Source organism: Sminthopsis crassicaudata, chromosome 3 (assembly GCF_048593235.1).
Source record: "Sminthopsis crassicaudata isolate SCR6 chromosome 3, ASM4859323v1, whole genome shotgun sequence".
Taxonomy (NCBI): domain Eukaryota; kingdom Metazoa; phylum Chordata; class Mammalia; order Dasyuromorphia; family Dasyuridae; genus Sminthopsis; species Sminthopsis crassicaudata.
Window position 1 is genome coordinate 453080179 of NC_133619.1, and position 13935 is coordinate 453094113.

The following is a 13935-nucleotide window of genomic DNA, read 5'->3' on the forward strand; positions in this document are numbered from 1 at the left end:
CCAGTTCATTTTTTAATAAATACATATGATAAGTGATAATATATCCATGATAAATATACTGAGAAATTTTAAACCAATGGATTCCTTGTCCATAATTTGTGTAATCAAAATTCTTCAACTACCTAGTTTTTCTAGTGTGGAAGATTCCTTAAAAACTCTAAATGTCATTGAAAATGTACCATAGGATTCTGGGGCTGAATTCCATCAGAACAATGTTATCTATAAGCAAGAGTATTTGGCCTCAAGGGAATCTCTCTACAGAGGTCACACTAGAAGCAATCCATTAAAAAAAAAAAAATTCATTGTATTGAGGCCTTTGATTCTTGTAGCAATTAATTTCAAATATAGTCACCACCACCACCACCTCCCATTCTGTCCTCAGGAGTGAATCATGCTTTGTAAGAATGAAAAATAGTAAAGCATGAATAATAAAAATAATAACTGAGTTTGATAATAAATACAATATGATGCTGTGTTTTCTGTCCAATATGGACAATTAGGTAGCACAATGATATATAGAGTGATATATCTGGAGTCAGGAAGACTTACCTCTCTGTGTTCAAAGAGGTTCTCAGTCACTTAATGGCTGTGTGACCCTAAACAAGTAGCTAAACGTGTTACAATTTCCCTTAGAGCCTTATCTGTAAAATGAGCTGGAGAAGAAAATGGCAAACCACTCTAGGATTATTGCTGAGAAAACCCCAAATGGGATCACATAGAGTTGGACACAACTAAACAACTTTCTGTTCAAAGGCAGAAGAATCAATTCCATCAATTTCAGGGACCATTGTAGGTTTTTCAGTTACTTAGAGTCTGCCTTATTTGCAGTGACCATTTTTTTTTCTTTTAAAAGTTATTTATTTTAATTTTATTGATGCTTTAGGTTTTTTACAGTACTGTCATTTCCATATATATCCCTCCACACTGCTACTCCAAATGTATTTTCCAAATCATAAATTACTAATGCAGAGATCTCATTTAATGTTATATGCAACATTATATATCTATAGCTCCTTATTTCTCCAATGAAGGGAAGGAGAACCATTTGCTCATCTCTTCTCCAGGACCCATATTGGTCATTATGATTATATATCATTGCCCTTTGTTTCATTTTTCTTTTTGTTTTCATTAATGATCTTATCCCTTGCATTATGATAATCATGTACATTGTTCAGTTTCTGCTTATTTTATTCTTCATTGGTTCATTTTCTCTAAATCTTTAGAAATTTATATTTATGCAATTCTTCATATGCACAATAATATTCTATTAAAAACATAACTACAATTTGTTCTGCCATTTTCTAATCAAGGGACATTTCTTTTGTTTCTAGTCCTTGGTACCACAAAATAGTAGAGTTGTGAATATTTTGTTATACATTAGACCTTTCTTTGTTTAACTTTCTGAATTATATACCCATAGTATATTCCCTAGGTAAAAAAAAGTTAATGTTTTAGTCACTTCTTTTCACATAAAGCATTTTCTAGAAAGATTGGAAACAACAGTTTTTTGTACTTTGTTAGGTATAGAAAGAGAAAGAGAAAATAAGGAAAGGAATGAAGCTCCCCTAGGAAAACTAGAAAAGTCATCTAACCTCATCTATTGAAATTACATTGGATTTGTTTTTATATAATATATAGAAATATTTATTAGGTATATAATATATTTAACATAAAAAAATTATACTTGTCATCCCCCCAAAATATTCTATATGCTATGCATTATGCAAGTTAAACAAAAAAATTATTGCATAGTAAACTTGCAAATATAAAAGTCATAAATACAGATGCAAATAAGGGATGCAGAAATAATTGAGGATTAAACTTGGCTACTCACAAGAGAATAGTGATTAAGACTTACACATAATTATGGGGCTGTTCACCTTCTACAACCTTGAGAACTGAGAGCAGTTTCTAGATCTTATGACTGAACATGTGCCTCATAGCAATCATTAGTCACCAAACTGGCTTCATGTTCCCAGCTCTCAGGCACACAGGTCTCCTTGCACACCATAATAATTCTAACTCTTGTTGTGCTTTCCCTCATTATGCTAACCATCCCATTCTGAAGTACCATAATTCCCAGTGGGGTTCATAGAAGCTTCTTCAATGCAATTCAAGAGGCTATGTTTTGTTTTCTTTTTTTTTCTTTATGAGACCTTTGCATGTATGTTATAAACATTATAAAATACTGTATTTATATAGGAGTTTTTGATATTTCAAACTAGTATGTGTCTTCTGGGTCCAAATATTAAGATCTCCATTATATACAAGTGGCTTAAGTTGTTAACTTTTTCAAGGTTTTTTTTTTTTTTTTTTATCAAGATTATCTTTACAATTGATGTTTGAAATTAAACATTCAGAATTTTTTTGTTGCAAATTTGTTATGTAAAAATTTTATTTGTAAGCATTACAGAAATATATCTTATTTCTTATGTTACATTTTACCAAATTAGGGAATGGATTTTATTGTTGGTTCATTTTAATTGTGTCTGATTCCTCATGACCTCATTTGGGATTTTGTTGGCAGAAATGGTTTCCATTTCCTTTTTTAAGCTTATTTTACAAAGGTGAAAACTGAGGCAAACATGGTTAAGCAACTTGCCTAGGGTCACACAGCTAGTGTCTGAGGCCACATTTGAACTTAGAAAGATGTCTTCCTGACTCCAGACCCAGCTCTCTATTCACTATGCCAAAAGCTGCCAGGAAATTGATATCAGTTTATAAATTACTATCTCCTAAATGAAAATTTAATCCATACATTAAGTTATTGTTATTTTATCCTCCTCTTGCCCATATAGTATATACCTACATAGAAAAAGTTTCACAAAAGCAAAAGGCATTTATTTGGATATTTTAAATTGCACAAGGAAACCAAGACAGTTTTGTATTTTGTTTGTATTAGTAATGCATTGCAGAGGAAGTGGATAAAGCAAGCACTGCACTTGGAGTCAAAAATTCCAGAGTTCAAATCCTTCCTTAAATGATTACTGTGCAATCCTGACAAAGCTGAACATCTGCCAGCCTCAGTTTCATTATCAACATAATGAGAAATAAGTATACTTATCCCACATGACTGTTTTGATAATCAAATTTGATACTATCTGTAAAGTACTTTGCTGTCCGTATCATCTTCAAAACCAAATTGCAACAATGACAATCTATAGCATTGACATATTATATAGAGGTTTGTAAACAATTCATCTCTTTACTTAGAAGTTATTTGATTTTCTAATTGACCAGCCACAACTCTAGTCTTACTGAACTGGCATGTATTTAAGACCAAGCAGACTGGAGGGATCCTTGCTTACCTTATTTCATTCTTTTGTCTTTTCACACCTACTCTTATCCCATTGTGTCCCAAGCCATTTATCAATTGCTCTCCTAAGCTTTTGACTGTCTGTATGCTTAATATTGAATCAGTTGTTATGCCTTGTCACCTTGGTTTCTAGAAATGTAACTATGGAGATAATATGATATAGTAGAATGAAGTCTAGTTCTAGAGCCAGAGGACCTGAGTACAAAAGTCATCTGTGAAACACATTGACTGTGTATCCTTTGGCAAGTCATTGAAACCCAACTTCCTTATTTATATGAGAGAGAGAGAGAGAGAGAGAGAGAGAGAGAGAGAGAGAGAGAGAGAGAGAGAGAGAGAGAGAGAGAGAGAGAGAGATGAGAGAGAGAACGAGAGAGAGAGAGAACGAGAGAGAGAGAGAACGAGAGAGAGAGACAGAGAAAGAGAGAGAGAGAGAAAGAGAGAAGAGAGAGAGGAGAGAGAGAGAGGGAGAAGGAGAGAGAGAGAAGGAGAGAGAGAGAGAGAGAGAGAGAGAGAGAGAGAGAGAGAGAGAGAGAGAGAGAGAGAATGAGAGAGAGAATGAGAGAGAGAGAGAACGAGAGAGAGAGAGAAGGAGAGAGAGAGACAGAGAAAGAGAGAGAGAGAGAGAAAGAGAGAAGAGAGGAGAGAGAGAGAGGGAGAAGGAGAGAGAGAGAAGGAGAGAGAGAGAAGAAGAGAGAGAGAGAAGGAGAGAGAGAGAGAAGGAGAGAGAGAGAGAAGGAGAAAGAGAGGGAGAAGGAGAGAGAGAGAAGGAGAGAGAAGGAGAGAGAGAGAGACAGAGAGAGACAGAGAGACAGAGAAAGAGAGAGAGAGATGAGAGAGAGAAGGAGAGAGAGAGAGGGAGAAGGAGAGAGAGAGAGGAGAGAGAGAGAAGAAGAGAGAGAGAGAAGGAGAGAGAGAGAGAGAAGGAGAGAGAGAGAGAGAAAAGGAGAGAGTTAAACTATATATAAACTATGAAATTCCTAAGATCTGTGGTGATAAGCAATCAATCAAACAGATAACAAACATTTATTAAGCCCTTTTCTGCATAGCAAACAGTGTCCTAGGCTTTGGAGACACAAAGACAAAAGTGAGATATTCTCTGCCTTTTATTCTCTTTAGGGGTGCATGTATACAAATAAGAAATACATCATATAATAATAATAGCTAATAATAAAAACTTTTACATAGCAGTTACTACATGCCAGCCATTGTGCTAGGCACATTACAATTATCATCTCATTTGATCTCTACAACAGCCATCAAAGCTAGGTTCTATCATCTTTTTAAAGAGGATGATATTGACTAAGATATAGAACATAAATAGCATTTAATCTCAAAGAGGCATAAAAAAAATCAGAAAACATTACATGAAGGACCTAGAATTTGAGCTGATGTTTGAAAGGAACTAGAGATTCCAAGAGTTAGTGTTGAGAAAAAAAGGGGGGGGCATTCTGGAAATGAGGTGGGGAGGAACACTGGTAGAAATTGGCAGTATCTTGTGCATGAAGAATAACAAGGAGGTCATTTTGTCTGGAGTGCAAAGTAGTTGTGGGATCAGTAAAGAAAAGGGATGAGTTAAAATAGTATTAAGGAAATAGCATCAACAGAATTTGGCAATTAATTCAACATAGGAGGGAGGAAGTGAAAAGATGAGAATGAATTCTAGGTCACTGAGCAAGCAGTTACAACTGGTAAAAATTATCATCTAAGACACTATGAAGATAGATCTCAACTGTGCCTGAATGAATAATCAGACTTGAGAACACTAGCTCTGGAGTGGGGGGACCTGATTTTAAATACCATGTCTGACAGTGATTATTTGTGTGAATTTGTGCTAGACACAATCTCCTTACCTCCTTTTTCTCATCTGTAAATAAGGGGCTAAACCAGATGGCCTCTGTCTTCCCTTACAACTCTAAATCAATGACTTTATGAGAGTTAAAACCAAGAGATGAAGAATTACTAACTAATATCAATTAAGAGATGAGGTCTGAGTAAAAGCCTAAAATTAGGAACAGGATATACAGTATTAACTAACCCAAAGCCAAATACCTAAAATATATCATAGGATAGCTAGATAGTGCAGTGTTGGAGTGCTGAGCCTGGAGTCAGGGAGGTTCATCTTCCTGAATTCAAATTTGACCTCAGACCCTTCCTAGCTGTGTGACCCTGAACAAGTCACTTAACCCTGTTTGCCTCACTTTCTTCATCTGTAAAATGAGCTGGAAAAATAAATGGCAAACCACTCTATTATCTTTACTAAGAAAACCCCAAAAGGGATCACAAAAAGTAGGGCATATCTGAAATAACTGAACACCAGCAAAGACATATCAGGCATGAAACTTCCCAAAGTTAGTGACAAATAAAGACAGAAGTATAACTAAATCAAAACAAATATGTACCAATATTTTGGGGAAAGGTGATAGCTATCCCTGAGCATTATCCCCACTCCCAAAGTCCTGTCCTTTTGGTGTTCCATTTTCAGCTAACATTTTTAAAGTGCTTTCTCTGTGACAAGCCCTATACTAATTGCTGGAAATGACAAGAAAGGCAAAAAGAAAAAGGGGATGGGGGTAACCCCCTGCAAGGACATCAAATTCTAATGGGAGAGACAACAAGCAAACAATGATGTACATATAAGATATATATGGCATAAATGAGAGGATCTGAGAGAAAAGGCACTGGTTGGGGAACAGCGGGAAGGAACAGGAAGTAAATAATGAGAAAGCCCTGTTTTAACTGAGTCTTGAAAGAAGCCAGGGAAGCCAGGAGAGAGAAGAAAGAGGAAGAATATTCTCAGAAAGGGAGATAACCAGTGAAAAAGCACAACCTGGAGATGGATTTAACATATATAAGGAACAGAAAGAAAGCCAGTGTAACTGGATCATAGATTATATGAAAAAGGTCAAAGGTAGGGAAGGTAATCACTTGGGTCATATGATGCAACCTGTGCTTTAGGAATTTCATTTTAGCAATTGAGCAAAGGCAGAATTAGATCATTCTTCCTCGGGCCAAATAGGCCTGCCACATTGGAGAACTCAAGACTGTGCTTTAGTTTCCATCTTCTTCCAAGCCCATGTGGAGAGAGAATCATTGTGTTCTATTTCTGTTATTGTGATCCTCAGTACCATGGAATTTGAAGGTAATTTTCTTTTGAGGCTTTAGTTATAAATATGTAAATATGATTTCTTATTCTTTTAAAACATCCTCGCTAGTGGATCACCTAGCAAAAATAAGCATCTGCTCAAAGAATCTATTTCTGTATTCAGATTAAGAGATACTGAGTTCATTTTCTTCCTTTCTAGATGTTATATGAGCAATTGAGTTTTTTGTATTCCTATAAAACTGTATCTGTCAAACATACACACACACACACACACACAGAGAGAGAGAGAGAGAGAGAGAGAGAGAGAGAGAGAGAGAGAGAGAATTCACTTGATGTGGCATTTTCTATGGATACACCATTTATCTACAATAATATCATAGGTATGCTTATTATTTCAAAGTCAAGTCCTATTTGCTTTTATATTATATTGCTGAATATACACATCTTAACCTGAAACAGGGATGGTGGAAGGGAAACATCTATCCACATATTTGTTCTCCTCTTAATGGAGAAAAAAATGATTAAATAATTACTTAACGAAATTGTCTGTAACTTAGATTGGTATTTTTTTCTAACATAATCTTTGAAAAAACCCTTAAGCTTTGAAACTCTTATACATGATAGATGCTCAATAAATTCTTACTAAATTTCTACTAAATTTCTACTAAATTTCTTACTAAATTTCATTAGTTTAAGAAATGAAAACTTTTCAAGTGAATTTGTGGATAACTTGTGAAAAATAATATATTGTTCCACATAAGAGAATTAAACAAATACAAGTTTTAAAGTGACTATTTTATATATAAATACTGCAGAAAAAAGTCCAGAAAACTTAATGAAACACATAACTAAATCCAACAAAATAATTCTCTCAACTTCCCACCCACCCCGCCACCTTTACCAACTTGGGATTATATTATAGTGAATTAAAATATACATGCAATAAAAATGATATCATCATAGAAAACATAAAATTTAAGTCTGAGCTGAACTCCTCTGTGACAGCTCTAAAGCTGTGAATCTATATTCTGATAGTTATAATCTATATAAAATCTATAAAAAGCAAAGAAGTAATACTTTCACTCTGATAGGTCCACATTACATAATAAATAATTTTATTTAATAAATATGTGCCAAAAAGTTATTATAAATCATATTTTTGAAAGTTAAAGCCATCTATAAATGTTCTTTGGGATCTTTCTATTTAAATAACACTGTGTCATTACATTTATTATATTATGTATCATTCTTTTAAGTAATAATCTCATTTTTTGCAAAAATATAATTTGCATATGTTAATTTTCATATTCTTAATTTACCTTTTCATTTGAAGAAACATTAACGTTGATAAAATTTTAACATTAGAAAGCACCTCAGAAGTCACTTAGACCAAATTCCTGATCAAATTAATTATTAAGCATTTATCGAATGTTTACTATGTCCTCATCATTTTGCTCATTGCTGAAAATAATGGCTTTGAATCCCACCTATGTTATTTACAATTTGATTTTAGTGCTTTTCCTCTTAGATAACCCCCAATTTCTCCTGTATTTATCTTCTTGTATATTTTCTCCCTTATTACATTGTGAGTTCCTTGAGAACAAGGACTAATCTTTTTGCTCTTCATTGTATCCTCTGTGTTTAGCAGACTACCTGACACATAGTAAATACTTTTGATTGACCAAAAAAATGTCTACTTAACTGTGGCATGTAACCTCATAGCAACTCATCTATAAAATGAATAAACTAAACTCAATGACATCTAAGGTCGTATGCAGCCCCAAATTATATAATCCAGTGACTCATTAACCTTAGTTCTATCCTTTGGGGAGATCTTTAAAAAACCAATTCCTCTTTCACATAATAATGTTTTAAATATTTGAAGATAGCTATCATGCTATCAGCCTTCTTCCCCATTCACAAAGGCACAAAATCTGTTCTTCTCTGGGTTAAATACTCTAATTTTTTTACTATTATTATTCCTTATTATATTATTATTCCTAATTAATTTTTATATGGTATAATTTCCAATTCTTCACATCAAGAAACTTCTCCAGATATGATTGTTTGTCAACATCCCTCCTATAATATGACTGCTGTACACAATATTGCAGATATATTCAATAGATAAAAAGTACAATATAATGCTCATCCTTCTTCTTCTGGACAGTGTGGCTCTATTAAATCAATTTAAGACTGAGTTAACTTTTTTGGCTACCATTTAATATTGTTGATTCACATTTAACTTATAAGTCCACTAAAATACCCTATTTTTTCCCACAGGAACTTTGATAGACCTCCCTCAACCTTTACTTGTACAACTCACTTTTTCTTAACTTATAGATAGATTTTTTTAATGTATCTTTATTAAAATTTATCTTAGTTTGACCCATAATTCTTAACCTATAAACTTTTTTCTGGATTCTGATTCATCTGTCTAATGTGTTAGATCTTTCTCCCAAATTTGTTTTATATACAATTTTTATAAAAATGCCATTTCTGCCTTCAACCAAATCACTGACAATTTCATTGGGATAGATGAAAGTCAAGGACAGATCCCTGGGATAAGACTTTACTTTTAATTGGCATTTATTTCTTAATCACTATTCTTTTCATCTACTTATTCTGCCAGGTCCATATTACTTTTCCCATATCTGTCTGTCATTTTTACAAAGGTATTATAAGCTTCTGTGTCAAATCTAGCTACATTCTGTCCATGGGATTCACCTAATTTTCTAGTGCAATGAACCTGTCCAAAGTGGAATGAAAAAAACAAAAGAAATTAGGTCACTCTGATGACATGTTCTTTATAGTAACCAATTTAAATGTTTAATTTTACTAATTTTTCTTTATATCTTTTTTAAAATCTAATCATAGTTCTCCCCATTATTCTTCCCCATCCTCCTATGGAGCCATTCTATATAATATGTAGCATTGTCTTGTTTTGTTTTAAGACAAGAAAAAAAAAAAAGGAAAAATTAACAGAAGTGATCAATACAATGAAAAAAATTCCAAAAACTTTGTACACAGCACACAAAACACCTCTAACCCTTTCACCTCAATTAAAGTATCATCTCATATTCCTTCATTTAATTCATATTTGATCTTTATAATTTTTCCACATCCACTTTTGATGTTTTCTTGTTTCTGCCTATTTTATTTAGCATCAATTTATGTAGATCTTTCAATGCTTCTCTGTATTTATCATTTCCATTCATTTTTATAACACTATAATGTTCCACTAAATTCATGTATAATAACCATCTAATATAATTATCCCACTCATGGCATCTATTTTGTTTCTGATTTGCTAATACAAAATTACTGCTCTAAATATTTTAGTATAAATAAAAGTTCTCTTCTGATTAGTGACCTCCCTGAGATATAAATCCAGTACTAGAATCTCTTGGTCAAAGGGCATGAACATTTTACTCATTTTATTTCCAAATTCCAAATTGCTTTCCAAAATAGTTGTACAAATTACAATCCCATCAATGATTTGCTAGTGTGCCACAAGACCTCCAACATGAACTATATCAAATTTTTAGTAGTTTTTGCCAAAGAAGTAATTTGACTACATATGTACACAAACACACACACACACACACACACACACACACACACACACACACACATTGACTCTTTGTGATTGCTACTTCCCTTTTTTAAGTCAATATAAATCATTCCTATAATTATACATTATAATTTTGCCCAGTATCTAAATCAAATTAACTTCTAGTACATTCCAAATGTTTTTCATTCTTTTGAGTTGGTTATGGGGATGCCTATTCCTTCACCTACCCACTTCTGGTAGGTTAATGGTATAGGCCAGGAAATATTAAAGCCTCCAGCAGTTGATTCTGATTTGTTTCCTACCTCTGACATTATATGCAGAAAAATAATAATAATTGACTAGTAACATGAGACATGAAAGTTTTCAAATGTAGATTCCAGGTGAGGTAGGTTCCAGAACAAAGGTAGAGGAGAATCAGAACCTGTGTTCAAGTTTAGAGCATAGACAGCCTATCTACAGGATGCTTATGTATCTCAGAAGTAAAACAAACAAGCAAAACAAAACAAAGATCAGATCGCAGCTTTCTCAAATTACCACAGTAGTTTATCTGGGCCTAGTGACAAAATTAATGAGAACAATTTAGTGCTATCTTAATATCTTCTCATTTATCTTAGAATTTACCAAGTGAGTAAGAGAGAAAGAGAATAATAGATAAAATATGAATGCACATTCACATTAACATATATATGTATGTGTATATATACATATATATGTATAGACATATTTGAGTGTATCTACTCTAGTGTAGAAAGAGAACCAAAAAATAATCCAGGGGTAGGGGGGAGCTGTCTGCAATTAGAAAATAGCAGGAAGTTGATTTGGTGACCAGAAAATGAGATGGAAAAGCAGAAAGAGAGGTAGACCAAGAATCAAGTGTCATATACGCCAAGGAAAAAGAGCTTTAAGGAAGCACTAATTAACACTGGCAAATGCTGCCAACATGTCAAGAAGAAAGAGTATTCAGAAAAAGTCTTTGGTTTAACTATTAAAAGGTCACTGGTGACCTTTTGAAAGGACAATTGTGATCTAGCTTTTGTAGTAGCAACAGTAGTATTTTGTAGTATTAACAGTATCAGCTTGGACTGCAAAAAGCCTTGCAGTTATAGAGATAGATGAAAAATGTGTAACCCCAAAAGATAGCAAAAAATAGCTGCAGGGGAAGGAAATATGTCAAGAATAAAGTAAACTTTTAAGGGAAAAAATAAGTATAGGTATTCACCGGATCCTTTGGAAACTTTAGTTTATTGTACTTCTATATGCCCAAATTTTTTCCTCAAGTATTCCTCTCTTGACACTGAAACCATCCCAAAGGATTCTAACAGTATATTTGTACCACTCTTGACATCTATCTTTCTTTCTCCTTCATCTTACTAAACCAGGAGAAAGGTTGATATAATTCTTGTTCTCACTGACACTTCTAGGCTATTCTTCTATTATAATTCATTATTTACTTCTTTCAAGTTTATGCCAAGCAACTCTACCACAAACTGATCATATTTGTTGACAACTACACAACTCTAATATATTTTTCCATTTATCTTATCTTTAGCACTTAGTTAATAATCTTTACCCTGTCTCCTTGACAAGTCCACTATCTTTGAAGTCCCTTCTACATTTTCTATCCAAGAACCATATTGAATATTATATTCATTGTTGTACTGCCTCCACCCACATGTTTTTTCATGTTGTTCCTTATTCCTATACTCCCATAGTTATTTGTTCAACTCATCCATCCTTCAATACCTCACTAAGTTACCACCTCTTTTAAAACCTCTTCTGATTCTGTTAGTGGAAGAGATAACTGAGATTAGGGGGAGTGGGGAAACTGGACATGACATAATTTTAGGATTTTTTAACCAACTTTTCACAGCACATACCAGAAGCAAAATAAGAGCAGGTTGTGAAGTAGAGAGAGGCACTATTAAGAATTTTCCTAACTTCCCCATTTCAATGATGGTACTTCAATTCCTCTAGTCACCCAGATTCACAACCTCAGATCATCCTCAACTCATTACTATTCCCACCCATCCCAAATCTATTCCCCAATCCAATAGGAATTTATTAAATTCCTATTGTATTCAACCACCATAGTAGATGATGAAAATAAAAATCAAAAAAACAAAACCACCTTTGCTCTCAAGGAACTTGAATCTATTTGAGAAAATATTAACCCAAATAAGTGAATACAAATTATGTGCAAAGCAAAGGCAAAGTAATTGCATTTCTCTCCAGTCACAAGATAATCTTATTTCAAGCCTTGGTCACTTCTTCCCTGGACCTTTGCAAGAGCCCCCTGATTCTTCTTCCTACCTTTCATCTTTCCTTTTTTCAATCTAACTTCCACATGCCTGCCAATCTGATAATCCTAAAGCACTGCTCTTTTTCAGGGATTAGAATTATTATAATTCATTAAGGTATTTCCAAGTTAAAGATCTTGGGAGTCAAATAGTTTCAGGTAATAGTAAAGTTTAAGGTGGGATGATTAGCAAGGCAAAGTAATAACAAAGTGCCCAGACAGCATTCTGTCATATTCTTCTATGTTATTCTGGATACCCAGTCTTCTTATTCACTGATTTATCAGAAAAAGTCAGTGCTATACCTTCTCCAAATACACTCCTTCCACCATGATTTTTCAGATGAATGCATAGTTGGTTGCAGTGATCAGAATGCATAATTCCAGGGATCAGCAGACACAGGAGCATTGTATATTTGATCACTATGCCTAGGAATGACAGTTAATTGCATTAGGAGTTTAATTTAAGCCTTTTTTTTTTTTTTTTGCAGTTTCTAAAAGTAAGTGGGAGAATGAATAGAACAGAATGTTCTCATTTTGCAGAAATAGAATAGCTAACTACCTCAAGAGAGAAATTAGACCGGATACTCTTTTAAAAGACACACATGAAAAGGGGCAGGAGAAAAAATACCCTTTCAAAGCAACTTTATCCTTTGGTATTTCTGTGAATTTTCATCACACACACACACAAAAAACAAATTTACAGTGCATATATGTTTGATCTCCACAACTATAAAATATGTTTCCATTTAAAGATAAAGAAAGAAATTCAAATTTAATTTTGTTTTAAAAAATAAATTTAAACATTTTATATGCTGAATAAACTCTTCAACATTTTAAGATTTGACATTATTGTAGAGATTTAATCATCCAAAGAATCATGATTAAATATACTAGTTTATGGCATGCTTAATTGCCCTCTACTTATTTAACAAAATTTATTAAGCATCTACTGTATTTAATGCCTTGAATCACCTAACAATCTAGTTTTGAAAATCAAGATTATCTAAAAATGATTTTTAAAAAACCCATATTACATATATGTGGTGATAGGGGAGAGATGTCAAAATGTTTGAGAAAATGTAGTGGCCAACAAAGTACAGCTGCCAGGGGAAAGAAGCATATTGTAAAATAATGCTATAAACTTCTCTAAATTGTCTTTCTGGGGGACAACTCACTTGGCCTGCCCTAGCTTCATATTTCCTCTTTCTATCACAAGCTCAACCTGGACACAATCCTTTGATTGATAGGAACTAAAAAATGGTGAGAGATCAAGCCTGGAAAGATTAATTTGGAAGTCATATCTTAAAATTAGTATTTTTCCACAAGTCTAAAAGAACCAATATTAATTCTGACTTAAAAATCTACTAATTATCCAAAGCAGCAATAGACCTGATTTTCAAGATAGGACCTGAAAACATATAAGTAGTCTCAAATATTGACAGAGGAGTTAAAAATTTTAGTAGTGTCATCTAGAATCCATGTTCAAGTTATATTTATTGATATGAAACATTTTTCAAGTTGGGAATTTCAAACAATAATGAGCAATTTCCAATTTTAAGGACCTGTTTTAAAAACACAGCAAATTATTTTGTTTTTGCTTATAATTGCTGTTAACTGGTTTTTCTCTATGGGAAAAAAAACAAAAT

At 33.3% G+C, this 13935-nt stretch overlaps 1 protein-coding gene and 1 long non-coding RNA gene across 6 annotated transcripts in view; one reads left to right on the forward strand and one right to left on the reverse strand.

The window, feature by feature from the left end:
* The window catches only part of LOC141562926 (uncharacterized), a 69088-nt gene extending 65704 nt beyond the window's left edge, over window positions 1–3384 (reverse strand). The window contains exon 1 of the long non-coding RNA XR_012488285.1: window positions 3309–3384. This is a non-coding gene — a long non-coding RNA (uncharacterized LOC141562926). The remainder of the gene's footprint in view (window positions 1–3308) is intronic.
* Window positions 1–13935, forward strand: part of KCNH7 (potassium voltage-gated channel subfamily H member 7) — a 622433-nt gene that overhangs the window by 274282 nt on the left and 334216 nt on the right. The window lies entirely within an intron of this gene.